This window comes from Heterodontus francisci, unplaced genomic scaffold, assembly GCF_036365525.1.
Source record: "Heterodontus francisci isolate sHetFra1 unplaced genomic scaffold, sHetFra1.hap1 HAP1_SCAFFOLD_51_2, whole genome shotgun sequence".
NCBI classification, from domain to species: domain Eukaryota; kingdom Metazoa; phylum Chordata; class Chondrichthyes; order Heterodontiformes; family Heterodontidae; genus Heterodontus; species Heterodontus francisci.
In genome coordinates this window covers 2,956,162-2,972,135 of record NW_027141369.1, presented here as the reverse complement: position 1 = coordinate 2,972,135, position 15,974 = coordinate 2,956,162, and the positions used below count along the sequence as shown (strand labels likewise).

The following is a 15,974-nucleotide window of genomic DNA, read 5'->3' as shown; positions in this document are numbered from 1 at the left end:
AAGAAGGCATATGGGGTGTTAGCGTTCATTAGCAGAGGGATTGAATTTAAGAGCCGTGAGGTGATGATGCAGCTGTACAGGACCTTGGTAAGGCCTCATTTGGAGTACTGTGTGCAGTTCTGGTCGCCTCATTTTAGGAAGGATGTGGAAGCCTTGGAGAGGGTGCAGAGGAGATTTACCAGGATGTTGCCTGGAATGGAGAATAAGTCTTACGAGGAAAGGCTGAACATTCTGGGCCTCTTCTCATTAGAACGGAGAAGGATGAGGGGTGACATGATAGAGGTTTATAAGATGATCAGGGGAATAGATAGGGTAGACAGTCAGAAACTTTTTCCCCGGGTGGAGCAAAGCGTTACAAGGGGTCATAAATTTAAGGTGAAGGGTGGGAGATATAAGGGGGATGTCAGGGGAAGGTTCTTTACCCAGAGAGTGGTCGGGGCATGGAATGCCTTGCCTGGGGAAGTTGTTGAGTCAGAAACTTTAGGGACTTTCAAACGGCTTTTAGATAGGTATATGGATAAAGGAGAATGATGGGGTATAGATTAAATTGTCCTTGACAGAGGACAAAGGATCGGCACAACATCGTGGGCCGAAGGGCCTGTTCTGTGCTGTATTTTCTATGTTCTATGTTCTAAGAGCTGGCATGAAAGAGGAGTTGAGGTCTGGGGCAGATCAGCCATGATCTTACTGAATGGCAGGGCAGGCTTGAGGGGCCGAATGGCCTACTCCTGCTCCTATTTCTTCTGTTCTTATGTTATGTTATATCTAATGTATATGTCAGGATGCACTATGGGAATTAATACTGAAACTTATAAACTCATAATGTGTGTAAATATTGGGCTGATATTTAACTTGAATCTCAGAGTACATTATTCTAGTTAATTCTGTAAGTTTGAAAAGGGAACTCTGTGCCATAATGAAAACAAGAAATACTGGAAATACTCAGCAGGTCAGGCAGCATCTGTACAGAGAGAAGCAAAGTTAACGTTTCAGGTCAGTGACCTTTCAGATGCTGCCAGACCTTTTGAAAGTCCATGTGCACCACATCAACAGCATTGCCCTCATCATCCCTCTCTGTTACCTCATCAAAAAACTACAGCAGGACAGTTAAACATGATTTTCCCTGAAGATATCCATGCTGGCTTTCTTGAATTAACCCACATTTGTCCATGGGATTATTAATTTTGTCCCGAATTATTCTTTCGAGAAATTTTCCCACCTCCAAAATTGAAATGAGGTGAGTTGCTCTAACAGAGAGCCAGCACGGGTTCGACAGGCTGAATGGCCTCCTTCTGGGCTGTAGCCATTCTATGATTGTATGATTCTAGCAACAACTGTTGGTGGAGAGGCAGTGATGCAGGAATGGGTGGACAGAAAGTGGAAAGTCTGGGCTGGTGTGTGTTCGGGTTTGTGAATAAAGGTGATTTGGAAGCTGTGTTCCAAATTGAAGTGTTTACTGGAAGGAAGAAGTTGATGTAAATAATGAGTAAAACGTGTTAAGATGAAGCGTGGTGTGATTGTGGGCAGCAGTAAATGTAGTGCTGGTGAATTATTTGTGTTAATAAACTTCCACTGCACCCTCTGCTGCAGGCTGCTGTTTATATCCAGCTGTGTATTAGTGCTGTGTGTTAACGAGATAAATGTTTGTTTCAACGCTGTTTACAAAGCAAAAGCATTGCACTCAAACAGTCCCAGACATAGCAACACACGTCCAAAAGCAAAATACTGCAGATGCTGGAAATCTGAAACATAAACAGAAAATGCTTGAAATAATCAGCAGGTCTGGCAGCATCTGTGGAGAGAGAACAAAGTTAATGTGAGCTAAGGAAACAGACCTGAACTGTTAACTGTTTCTCTCTGCACAGATGCTGCCAGACCTACTGAGCATTTCCAGCATTTTCTGTTTTTATTACAGCAACACAGGTGTTGGGAGGCTCAGCCTGGCTACACAATGTTACAAGGACGCTGAGTAACACCATCGACAACGGGACAGAGAGAAAAACACACAGAAAACCAAGAATAGACTGTGAGGAAGCAAAAGTGATGGACAGAGAGAGAGGCAACGAGACTGAGATGGAGAAACAAGGCATTTGTATGATTGTGTTCTCCCTGTTATCTAAAGGTATTTCCTGTTGTGTAAATATGTTTTCTGTTGTGTAAAGATGTACCCTGTTGTTGTGTAAAGGTTTTCCCTGTTATTGTTTTATTTTCTGTTACTGACCGTCTCCTCACAGTGACCATTTGTCCTGCTTTTATTGTGGCCAACATCACCATCTGGTGGTGGAGAGGAGGCTCTGCAGGAAGGGGTTGACAATGTGGGAGAGACTCGGCTGGTCTGTGTTTGCAGCTTGTGTTCATGTGAGCAAAAGTGATTTGTTACTGATTGATGTGTTCACTGGAAAGAAGAAGCTGATTGCAATCGAGTGCCTTTGGAAGCATCTTGTTATTTTAGGTAAATACTTGATGTTTTGAAAGTGAACTGTTTGTATTGTTACCAAACATAAATAGCAGAGAATGGTTTCGATCCATTAATCTCTGGGTTATGGGCACAGCACACTTCCGCTGCACCACTCTGCTAACTACTGTTTTCAATTTCAGCTGCCCGTTAGTGAAATATGTTCATTCCCCAATGTTTTTATAAAAATAGGATTGGAGTCGGATTTCTCAAGAATCCCGGACTCAGCAACACACGTGCTGACGGACTCACCCTCACTGCACAATGACACAAGGACACTGAGTAACAGCACCGACATTGAGGCAGGCAGAGAAAGACACACAGAAAACCAGGAAGATATTATCAGGACTCAGAAAGGAACGGACAGAGAAAGGTACTGAGCAAACCAGCAAGAGAAAGCGAGATAAAAGCAAAATACTGCGGATGCTGGAAATCTGAAATAAAAACAAGAATTGCTGGAACCACTCAGCAGGTCTGGCAGCATCTGTGTTCAGTTCTGGTCGCCTCATTATAGGAAGGATGTGGAAGCATTAGAGAGGGTGCAGAGGAGATTTACCAGAATGCTGCCTGGACTGGAGGGTATGTTTTACGAAGAAAGGTTAAGGGTGCTAGGACTTTTCTCATTGGAACGAAGAAGGATGAGAGGTGACTTGATAGAGGGATACAAGATGATGAGAGGCATAACTAGAGTGGATAGCCAGAGACTTTTTCCAAGGGCGGAAAGGGCTATCACCAGGGGGCATAATTTTAAGGTGATGGAGGAAGGTTTCGGGGAGATGTCAGAGGTAGGTTCTTTACACAGAGAGTGGTGGGTGCGTGGAATGCACTGCCAGCGGTGGTAGTAGAAGCAGATACATTAGGGCCATTTAAGCGACTCTTGGATAGGTACATGGATGATGCTTGAATGAAGCGTATGTAGGTAGTTTGATCTTAGAGTAGGTTAAAGGTTCGGCACAACATCGTGGGCCGACGGGCCTGCACTGTGCTGTACTGTTCTATGTTCTATGTTCCAGATGAAAGGATTGCATTAATCAATGGATTAGAATGTGGAGAGGCAGGAGAAAATGATGCCATTTTAAGTAGGGGGCCGGGGGTTAGTAGAAAGACCAGGGCTATTTTACTCTCTATCTCACTCCTTTCTTCTATCTGGCTCATTATCACATCCTCTCTCTCTCAGAGCGGTGGGAATCACTGGAACCCACACTTGTTGCTCAGGTTGTTTGGTTCCGGGAAAATACAAGGTCCACATCAGATTGACAGGAAGGATAAATATGATTCAGAGCCAATCATATTCCATTTAGTGATGTGTGCTCAGCCTTGTTATATCAGCAAAGGCAGCAGGAAATGCAAATCCTAAAGAGTTTTGATAGAGTGAAGAAGGAGAAAGTGTTGCCAGTGACAGAAGGGTCAGTAACCAGAGGAAACACATTTAAAGTAATTGACAAAAGAATTCGAGTTGTGATGAGGAGATTGTTTTTTCAGCAGTGTGTTGTTCTGGTCTGGAATGCAATCCTGAAAGGTCAGTGGAAGCAGATTCAATGTTAACTCTAAATGGATTTGGATATATACCTGACATGGAAAATCTAACAGGGCAATGGGGGAAAGGACAGGAGTGTGGGATGTGGGATTAATAGAATAGCTCTGTTCAATATCCGGCATATACACAGTAATAAGGTTCAGTGCTTGGACCTCAGATATTTTCACTCTATCAATGGCAGAGAAGGCTGGAGGAACCATGTGGCTACTCCTCACGTTCTTCCCCGTGTCCAGGATAAAGTGTAACATGACACTGATTTCCAGATGGCCAAAACAAATGCAACGCACATCTTTTGTGGAAACATCACATTTGAAGTGAGAAACTAATCAAAAGGCACAAACGGGGATTGAACCCGTGACTTTCAGTCTACGAGACTGACACCTTACCACTTGGCCACCATGCCTTTTGTTAATGAACATCTGAGGCTCCAGAGGAGGATTTGTGATTCTTTTTCAATTTGGTTGAAACAGCATCGAGAAACATGCACAGAAATAAAGAGGGATTGTGGAATGGGTAACAGATCAGCCTCATTTACATCATCAGCATCATGAAATCTTCATTGAGACGTTCCATTCCCATCCTCAGCTTTTCTCACATCTGTACAATAATATAAGAGTGGACATTGGGTTGTTACTGGGCAGATTATATAAATAGACTATGTGCATCATCACAGGAAGTGATGTAATATAATCTGTACGGCACCTCATGGAGAGTTGTCGATGAAACCTTCAATGCAAGATGTGTAGAGTAAACTCAGGTTATTTTAACCGTCAGATTCTTATAAATTCTGTACTACGCCTTGACAGATATCAGAATATTATATGGGGGCCACAGTAAACCAAAGCGAAGATGGAGAAATCTTTGCCTGTACCATTGAAAAGGTCACTGCACTGAACCAAGCCGACGAGTGGCCGAGTTGGTTCCAGAGGTTTGCAAGGTATCGTACTGCATCGGGTCGCGTGCAGAAGCCAGACATGGAGCAGGTCAGTACACTATTGTCTGCAATGAAGGGAGTGTGCAGGCAACATGCTCATGAAGAACAGAAGGCAACATGTGAAGAAGTTATTAAGGCACTGAAGACCTATTTTAATTGAGGAAAAAAATGTCATCGTGGAGCCAAAGTTAAAACGCTGCATTTGCTGACAACGCAACCACCAGGTGACGCTGTACTAGCACATGCGCAAATGCAGCATCTTCCACTGAAACGTCACTGTCTGTGACATTCAGGCAGCTGCCAGGATTAAAGATGGGTCTACTCAATTTATCACAGAAAACAACTTCGACCCAAAAATCCCCTCAAAGGTTGCCATCGCCGCCTCCGTCCCACCCCCAACAGTCCCCCGCTCCTTCTTGTGCATTCGCCAGTTATTTGGTACCAAGTCATCTTTATTCACCTAAAGTGAATTATTTTCGGAGCAGTGACTGTCGTTTCATAAGCAAATATGGCACATATCTACACAATGGACATGTTTTGGTTGATTCTCGGAGAACGTTGCGCTGTTTGAAGTCTCATCAGAAGGACAGCACCTCTGACAGTGCAGCACACCCTCTGTAATTCAGTGAGGTTTCATAGAGTCAAAGAGTTATACAGCACAGAAACAGGCCCTTCGGTCATCATGTCCGTGCCGGCCATCAAGTACCTATCTATTCTAATTCCATTTTCCAGCACGTGGCCGTAGCCTTGTATTCTGTGGCGTTTTGAGTGCTCATCTAGATACTTCTTAAATGTTGTGAGGGTTCCTGCCTCTACCACTCCTTCAGGCAGTGTGTTCCAGATTCCAACCACCCTCGAATTGAAACATTTTTTCCTCAAATCCCCTCTAAACAGTGCCATCCCATTCTCCGGACGATCATTCCCCGCTTCCCCCCATCCCACTCTCTGACTGCTCACTCCCCGCTTCACCCACCACCACCCCCATCCTGCTCTCTGGCCGCTCACACTCCAGGCCATGGGCTCTGCCGCTTCCCTCCTCTCGGCCACTCGCTCCAACATTGCCCCATCACCTCTCGAGGCTCGCCTTGCTTTATCGGGAGGTGCGGTGAAGAATGATCGAATGTTGGAGCGAGAGGCCGAGAGGAGGGAAGCAGCATGGCTTAGAGCTAGTGTCCGGAGGGACGTGGGGGGGAAGCGGGGCGTGAGTGGACGGAGAGAGGGCAGTGCGAGGATGGGGGGGGTAGCAAGCGGCCGGAGGGCGGGGGAGCAGGGTAGCGAGGAGCGGGCAGCGAGCGGCCTGGAGTGAGTGGCTGAAAGGGGGGAGAGAGTTTTCCCACGCATGCGCCATTTCGTCCTGGAAGACGTAGGCTGAGCATGCGCAGCATCTCAGAGCGCAGGAGACTGTTTGTGCATGTGCGAGCATGGAGCGCTCTGATGACGTCGGCTGGCTGCTGCATTGTCAGGAATCATTTTGAATTTAATAAGCGTACAAAACAGAAAGGGGAGAGTATTCATTCATTTATCAATGACTTGTCCAAACTCACGGATTTTTGTGAATACGGCAACATAAGAGAAGAGCTGAATGGAGACAGGATTGTGTTCGGGGGATTAGACAACACCCTTTCAGATCATCTACAGTCCAGGGCTGATCTCACATTAACGAAAGAGTTTCAATTGAGCAGACAAACAGAGGTTAGAAAGTTTAACCAATCCGTTGTTCGAGGGGACAGGGAGAGTCTGATCTCGAGAGTTGCAGACTCAATTGAATTTGTTAAGAAAACAAAAGGAAAAATTAGTGGTAAAAGACAAGAAAGACGGGAAGAGCATCTAGTGGTAGCTGCAACCAATTGCAGTAGGTGTGGCCGAGAGAGACACAAGTGGGAAAACTGCCTCGCCAAAGAAGCTGAGTGTTTTTCCTGCAGAAAGATGGGACACTTTCAGTCAGTGTGTGGCAGTAAAATACCAGCACTGAATATAATTAAAGGGAAATCCCCAGACAGCAAAAACATTAATGAAGTACACGATATCCAAAGTGTGGAAATACATTTTTTAGGTGAAATCCAGGAAATAAAATGAGAGTTGCTGGACGACAGAAATTCTGAAATATTTTAAGATAGAGGTAGATAGATTCTTGATAAAGAAGGGGGTGAAAGGTTATCGGGGGCAGGTGGGAATGTGGAGTTGAGGTTGCAATCAGATCAGCCATGATCTTATTGAATGGTGGAGCAGGCTCGAGGGGCCGAGTGGTCTACTCCTGCTCCTAATTGGTATGTTTGTATGTAAGAAAACATGTTCTAGATACAATGAGAACTATCATTTGTTTGGAAATGGATTTGAACCCTTTTATCAAAAGGTTATAGAGCTTTAATTTTTCTACAATTAACAGGCAAATCCTTGTGGAGTTGAGATTGACAGAAACAATGGGCTGGATTCTATAGAGCCCTCGACGTCGAGATCTGTGGTGGGGGTGGGGTGGGGGCCGCCTGAAGATGGCCCCGGATGAGACCCGCCACGGACCTCAACGCCGGCAGGGCCTGGCTCGATATTGCCGGCGACGGCGAGGCCTTGTGGGGGACCTCCACCGCTCGGCAACGGGACCACAAACCTGCATTAATTATTATCCCATCACTTCCTGATGTTCGGCTGCGATCTTCAGCCCAGTGGACGGCACTGCCGTGCCTTCGGAGCCCCACCCGGGCAAATGAGGTGCAACACTGGTGGGGAGGGGGGAGAAGGTAAGTTTCTCAGTGTGGGGGTGGGGGGACGGAGTCAAATTAATGTCATGCGTGTAGGGGATGGTGGGAAGGGTTATAGTTTACAGTTTGTGCAGTTTTGGGCGGAAGGTCAGATGGTAAAGGTAGGTTTTGGGAGGGAAGGGCAAATAATTAATGTAACTGTTATTGGGGGAATGGGAGAGAGGCAAAAGCAATGTGTTTATTTCATTTAATTTAATCTTCCTTCAAATATTTTCCAAAAGGACTAACAGCCCTTTAAAAATTGCTGACACTCCAGTACCGTACTAAGGCAGTGCTGCACTATCAGAAATGCTGTTTTTCAGGTGAGACAGAAAACTGAGGATCCCTCTGCCCTCTCAGGTGGATGTTAAAGGTACCATGGCACTATTTCAGAGAATAGAAGGGGAATTATTTCTGGGATGCTGGTCATTGTTTAACCCTGAATCAACATCACTTCAAAACAGATTATCTCGTTTTTATCACGTTGTTGTTTCTGGGAGCTTGCTGTGCGCACATTGGCCACCATGTTTCCTACATGACTACAGTGACTACACTTGGAAAGTCCTTCATTGGCTGGAAAAGGCTTTGCAATGTCCTGTGGTCGTGAAATGCAAGTCTTGCTTTTTCCATTGTTATCAGTGTCAATGTGATCAAAAGCTAGGATTCGTGAACACAAAGTTTGAATCAATTTTGATTAAAATAATGTAAAAGCATCTATATTCTTGCACTGTACTTAATAATCTCCATCTTCCTATCCTTACAGAGTGCAATGTCATCGACCCTGAAATTGATTCCACAATCTCATAGAATCTTAGACTCATTGAAAGTTTAAGGCACAGAAAGAGGCCACTTGGCCCTCAGACAATTTCAGCCCAGTTCTGATGAAAGGTCACAGACCACAAACGTTAACTCTGTTTCTCTCTCCACAGATGCTGCCAGACCTGCTGAGTATTTCCAGCATTTTCTGTTTTTATTTCAGATTTCCAGCATCTTCAGTATTTTGCTTCTGTGTTAATTTGAAAGTTAAAACTGAACCACCTGTCTACAATTCACACTGGGGTCTCCCATGAAATGATTCTGTATAATATTGATATAATGAATACAGATTCCGACACAGAGCTTCCTGTGGGGAATTGGGGATATGAAAACCAGCAGACTCTGCAGGGATTTCCACTGGGAGCACAAATTCACAAAATCTACCTTTTATATATCGATTCATTTTGATTGTCCTTCTGGAAAATTATTTTGCAACAATTTAAACATCAACCCACAGCTCCATGACTGGGCCAATGATGAGGTCATCCTCTTACAGGTCATGTGACAGCTGGAGCCACAAGACATCAGAACCAGATTTGTGACTGGATTAAAACCCGGAATCCTGTCCCAATGGCTTTTCAAATAAAGCTGTTGCTGTTTGAAAACACAGCAGTTAAACTTTCTGCCTGACCATGAGGGGAGCTAGGGAGAAATTTACAAAACTCAATCCTTCAACAAAATAGTTCAAAAATCATTCATGTGAGGATTCATATGCAGTAGAGAAACAAGCAGAATACAGAAAGTGCAGAGGAGAGCCTGAAAAAGGAAATGAGATCAGCAAGAGAATGTATGAGAAAAGATTAGCAGGTCACATAACTGGGAACACTGAAATCTTTTACCAACATATGGACAGTCAATGAAAGGGTGGGTCAATTAGGAGATCCTATGGAGGCAGAGGGTGTGGCTGAGGCACTAATTAAGTATCACAAAATAAGCGGATGCTGCAAATGTCACAGTAAAGGAGGAGGAAGTGAAGAAATTGGACAGGATGAAAATAGATAAAGAGGAGACAATTACAAGGTTGGCAGCACTCACAGTAGAAAAGTCACCCAGTTTGAATGGGCTGCATCCTGGGTTGCTGAGGGAAGTAAGGGTGGAAATATCAGAGACTCGAACCACAATCTTTCAATCCTCCTTAAATATGGGAATGTTGCCAGAGGACTGGAGGATGCAGGTAAGCTTGGGTAGTTCGATCTTAGTTTAATTTGACCATTTTTATAATGTTTCCATTGTAATAACTAACAAGGTCAAGAAAGCCATTTTATAATTAACACATGACCAAAGGAGCCATTTTGTGTTCAGTACTAATGTGCCGTGTCGAGGACACTATTTGTGCTTAAACATTAGCACAACACGGGAAGAAACGGTTACCGATTATAAGCTCTCACTCAATTGGTGCAGAGTATGAGCACCAGGGGTTACTTCTGACAGTTGAAGAGATCATCGCATCTCATTGGATAGCTACCACCCACTCCAAGCTGGGCAGCCCCCAGTCAGTTAGGTGCTGTGAAGCAACGACCTGCTTGCTTCAATGGGTGCTTGGAGCTTAGAGAGTCATCTCTCAACAGGCGGATCGATAATCAATGCACCAAGAAAAACAAGCTCAACAAAGAAGACACCAGTCCTTTGCATCACAAGCTGGAATGTCAGGACCATGTGTCCTGGCCTTACTGACAACCTTCTGCAGGTTGATGACACACACAAGACAGCTGTGATCGACGAGGAACTCACAAGGCTCAATGTGGACATTGCTGAGCTGCAAGAAACTAGACTCGTTCAAAGTGGATCCGTCAAAGAGAAACACTACACCTTCTTCTGGCAGGGGAAAGCCCAAGAGGCAACTCGTGAGCATGGAGTGGTTTTCACAGTAAAAAACACGCCACTTGAGATGAGTGAACAACCCACAGTAGGCTCAGAGAGACTTCTTACTCTTCACTTGTCAACAAGCGTGGGCCCAGTTAATCTCATGTGCATCTATGTCCCGACACTCACCTCCACCCCAGATGTCAAGGATCAATTCTATGTGACACTTGATACTGCCATCAGTAGAATTCCCAGCACTAAGGGACTGTACCTTCTAGGAGACTTCAACGCAAGCTTGGGTACTGACTACAGCTTGGCCAACGATCATAGAACACCTGGGGATTGGCAAGATGAATGAAAATGGACAGAGGTTGCTGGAGCTATGCTGTCACCATGGATTCTGTGTGATGAACAGCTACTTCCAGGTCAAGCTGTGCCACAGGGTGTCCTGGAGACATCTGAGATCACACCACTGGCACCAGCTAGACCTTATCATCACCAGACATACCACCCTCAGCAGTGTCCTCATCACTCACAGCTATCACAGCGCTGACTGTGACACTGACCACTCCCTGGTGTGTAACAAGGTCAGGCTTCAGCCAAGGAAGCCTCATCCATCCAAGAAGAACGTCGTCCTCAGATCAACACTTGACGAACCACTGATCCAGAAAGGACCCAGGAGTTCCTCAACATCCTCGATCAGGCTCTTTCAGACAACAATGCTCAAGGTCTCAGTGCGGTGTCAAAGTGGAATCATCTGTTACCAAGCAGATGGAAAGGTGAGTGGAGCATTACCTTAAACTCTACATAACGGAGAATATTGTCATTGAAGTGGCTCTCAGTGCCATTCCAGACTTCCCTGTCATGGAGGAGCTGGACAGTGACCCCACCATAGTGGAGCTCAACAAAGCCATTGACCATCTTGCCAGTGGTAAAGCCCCGGGAAATGATGGTATTCCACCTGGAATCATCAAAAGTGGAAAAGCGGCTCTACTGCAGCATCTCCATGAACTTCTGTGTCTCTGTTGGAAGGAAAGATCTGCACCTCAAAACATGCGTGATGCAAACATTGTCACCTTGTACAACAATAAGGGGGAATCGCAGTGACTGCAGCAAATAGCGAGGCATCTCCTTGCTAAGTATTGTGGGGAAGGTCTTTGCTCGCATTGCTCTGACCAGATTGCAGACCCTGGCATCACACATCTATCCTGAGTCTCAGTGCAGCTTCAGAGCTGGTAGATCGACAGTCGACATGATTGTCTCACTTCGGCAGTTACAGGAGAAGTACTGTGAACAGTACAGACCACTCTACATTGTCTTTACATATGAACATACGAATTAGGAGCAGGAGTGGGCCACTCGTCCCTTCGAGCCTGCTTCACCATGCAATAAGCTCATGGCTGAACTGATTACTCCACATTTACATCTGCCTCCGATAACCTTTCACCCCCTTGCAGATAAAGAATCCATCCATCTCTCCCTTAAAAATATTCAAAGACTCTGCTTCCACCGCCTTTTGAGGAAGAAAATTCCAAGGACTCACGACCCTCTGAGGGGGAAAATTGCTCCTCATCTCTGTCTTGAATGGGTGACCCCTTATTTTTAAACAGTGACCCCTAGCTCTAGATTCTCCCACAAGGGGAAACATCCTTTCCACATCCACCCTGTCAAAACCCCTCAGGATCTTGTATGTTGCAATCATGTCGCCTCTTTCTCTTCTAAACTCTAGTGGATGCGAACCTAGCCTGTCCAATCTTTCCTCGTAAGACAGCCCACCCATTCCATGTATTAGTCTAGTAAACCTTCTCTGTACTACCTCCAATGTATTTACATCCTTCCATAAATAAGGAGACCAGTACAGTACTCAGTATTGCAGAAGAGGTCTCACCAATGCCCTATATAGCTGAAGCATAACCTCCCTACTATTGTATTCAATTCCCCTGGCGATAAATGATAATATTCTATTAGCTTTCCTAATTACGTGCTGTATCTGCAGACTAACCTTTTGCGATTCGTGCACTAGGACACCCAGATCCCTCTGCATCTCAGATCTCTGCAATCTCTCACCATTTAGATAATATGCTTTTTTATTATTCCTGCCAAAGTGGACAATTTCCCACTTTCCCACATTATACTCCATTTGCCAGGTCTTTGCCCAGTCACTTAACCTATCTATATCCCATTGTAGCCCCCTTATGTCCTCTTTACAACCTACTTTCCGACCTATCTTTGTCATCAGCAAATTTAGCAACCATACTTTTGGTCGCTTCATCAAAGTCATTTCGAGAATTGTAGAAGGTTGAGGCCCCAGCACAGATCCCTGTGGACCACTCGTTACTTCTTGCCAACCAGAAAATGACCCATTTATGCTGACTCTCTGTTTCCTGTTCGCTAGCCAATCTTCGATCCATGCCAATATGTTACCCCTGACACCATGAGCTTTTATTTTCTGCAATAACCTTTGATATGTCACCTTATCATTCTGGAAATCGAAGTACAATACATCCACCGGTTCCCCTTTATCCACAGCACATGTAACTCCCTCAAAGAACTCCAATAAATTGGTTAAACATGATTTCCCTTTCACAAAACCATGTTGACTCTGCCTGGTTACCTTAATGTTTTCTAAATGCCCTGCTATAACATCTTCAGTAATCGCTCCTAACATTTTCCCTAAGACAGATGTTAAGCTAACCGGCCTGTCGTTTCCTGCTTTCTGTCTCCCTCCCTTTTTGAATAAATGAATTACATTCGCTACTTTCCAATCTAACAGAACCTTCCCGAAGTGAGGGAATTTTGGAAAATTAAACCAGCGCATCAACTATCTCACTAGCCACTTCAGGACCTGGCGACTTGTCAGCCCGCAGCTCCAACAATTTGTTTAGTACCACTTCCCTGGTGATTGTAATTTTCTTGAGTTCCTCCCTCCCTTCCATTTCCTGACTTGCAGCTAATACTGGGATGTTATTTGTATCCTCAATAGTGAAGACCAATCCAAAATATCTGTTCAATTCATCTGCCATCTCTTAATTATCCATTATTAATTCCCCAGACACACTTTCCATAGGACCAACACTCACTTTGTTAACTCTTTTCTTTTTAAAATATCTATCCAAACTCTTGCTAGTTGTCTTTATATTTCTTGCTAGCTTTCACTCGTACTCTAATTTTACCTTCCTTATCAATCTTTTAGTCATTCTTTGCTGTTTTTTATATTCTGTCCAATCTTCTGACCTGCCTCCCACCTTTGCACAATTATAGGCATTTTCTTTAAGTTTGATAGTATCTTTAACTGTTTTCATTAAACATGGATGGTGAGTCCCACCTTTGGAATTTTTCTTTCTCGTTGAAATGTATCTATTCTGTGTATTCTGAAATTTTCCTTAAATGTCTGCCACTGCATCTCGATTGACCTATCCCTTAACCTAATTTGCCAGTTCACTTTAGCTAGCTCTGCTTTCATGCCCTTATAATTGCCCTTATTTAAGTTTAAAATACTAGTCTGGGACCCACTCTTCTCTCCCTCAAACTGAATGTAAAATTCAAACATGTTATGATCGCTACTACCTAGGGGCACCTTAACTATGAGGTCATTAATTAATCCTATCTCATTGCACAATGTCAGGTCTAGTATAGCCTGCTCTCAGGTTGGCTCCAGAACTTATTTTTCCAAGAAATTATCCCAAAAACATTCTGTGGACTCCTCATCTAGGCTACCTCTGCCCATCAGAATTTTCCAGTCTAAATGGATATCAAAATCCACCATAATTATTGCTGTACCTTTCTGACAAGCTGCCATTATTTCTTTTTTTATACCCCATCCTGCAGTGTGGTTAATGTTAGGTGGCCTGTACACCACTCCCACAGTGACTTCTTGCCTGTATTATTTCTCATCTCAACTCAAACTGCTTCTACATCGTGATCTCCTGAACTTAGGTCATCCCTCTCTATTGCGCTAATACCATCATTAATTAACAGAGTTACCCCACCACCTTTTCCAAGCTTCCTGTCCTTCCTAAATGCCATGGAACCTCCAATATTAACATCCCAATCGATGACGCGCTGCAGCCAGATCTCTGTAATGACTATCAGATCATACTTATTTATTCCATTTGTGCTCTCAGTTCATCTGTTTTGTTTCGAATGCTCCATGCATTCAGATACAGAGCATTTAGTTTTGTCCTTTTATTATTTTTGTAACCTCCAGCCTTATCTGTTGATTTACTCTTAGATTTGTCTGCTCTGTCCCTTCCTGTCACAGTCTGTTTATCATTTCCCATATTTATACCTTTCTCTCTTGCCTTGTCTCTCCTCCTTGATTCACCATATCTTCCCAAATTTGATCCCTTGCCCCCACTATTCAGTTGAAAACTGTCTCTACTTCCCTCGTTATGTGGCTCGCTAGAACACCGGCACCAGCACGGTTCAGGTGGAGACCATCCCAACGGTACAGCCACCACTTTCCCCAGTACTGGTGCCAATGTCCCACGAACCAGAACCCACTACTACCACACCAGTCTTTGAGCCACGCATTGATTTCTCTAATCTTATTTGTCCTATGCCAATTTGCACATGGCTCAGGTAATAATCCAGAGATGATTAACTTTGAGGTTCTGCTACTTAATTTGCTGCCTAGTTCCTCATACTGACTTTGCAGAACCTCTAACCTTGTCCTGCCTATGTCATTGGTACCGACATGGACCACGACGACTGGATCCTCCCCCTCCCATTGTATGTTTCTCTCCAGCCCTGAGCAAATGTCCTGAATCCTGGCACCGGCAGGCAACACAGCCGTCTGGACTCTTGCTCTTTGCTGCAGAGAACAGTGTCAATCCACCTTACTATACTGTCCCCTACTGCCACTACATTCCTTTTTTCTCACTCTTTGAGCCGCAAACTTTTTTTTTATTGCCAAAATATACTTTATTCATAAAAACCTGTAACAATTACATTGCCAAACAGTTTAAAACAGCATCAAAAAATACAAACATTTCAAGGGAGATCAGTTTCCTTCAATACTGTCATGAGTTTCTTCCCAACCCTTCCGTTTCACATTTGTCATGTCAATTACAGTTTTACATTTACAGCAATTGAGAATATTAACGATACAGTTCGAGGGGTTTCCCATGGATCCAGCCCCTCAGTCCAGCTTGGTGGGGGAACCTTACACTGTGGTCTTTCCCCATTGAGCCTTTGCTGCGGCTGCCCCAAGCTTTAGTGCGTCCCTCAGCACGTAGTCCTGGACCTTGGAATGCGCCAGTCTGCAACATTCGGTGGTGGACAACTCTTTGCGCTGGAAGGCCAGCAAGTTTCGGGCAGACCAAAGGGCGTCTTTCACCGAATTGATAGTCCTCCAGCAGCAGTTGATGTTTGTCTCGGTGTGCGTCCCTGGGAACAGCCCGTCGAGCACAGACTCCTGTGTTACAGAGCTGCTTGGGATGAACCTTGACAAAAACCACTGCATCTCTTTCCACACCTGCTTTGCAAAGGCACATTCCAGGAGGAGGTGGGCGACCGTATCTTCCCCACCACAGCCAATGAGGGGGCACAGTGCGGAGGGGGCGAGACTTCGGGTGTGCGTGAAGGATCTGACGGGGAGGGCCCTTCTCACCACCAGCCAAGCTACGTCTTGGTGCTTGTTTGAAAGTTCTGGTGATGAGGCATTCCACCAAATGACTTTGACGATCTGCTCGG

General features: G+C 44.7%; 1 non-coding gene across 1 annotated transcript; it reads right to left on the bottom strand.

Annotated features, from left to right (window-relative positions):
* Window positions 1–4,323: 4,323 nt before the first annotated feature.
* On the bottom strand, window positions 4,324–4,395 carry trnat-cgu (transfer RNA threonine (anticodon CGU)). The gene has a single exon. It is a non-coding gene; the product is annotated as a tRNA-Thr (tRNA).
* Window positions 4,396–15,974: the final 11,579 nt, after the last annotated feature.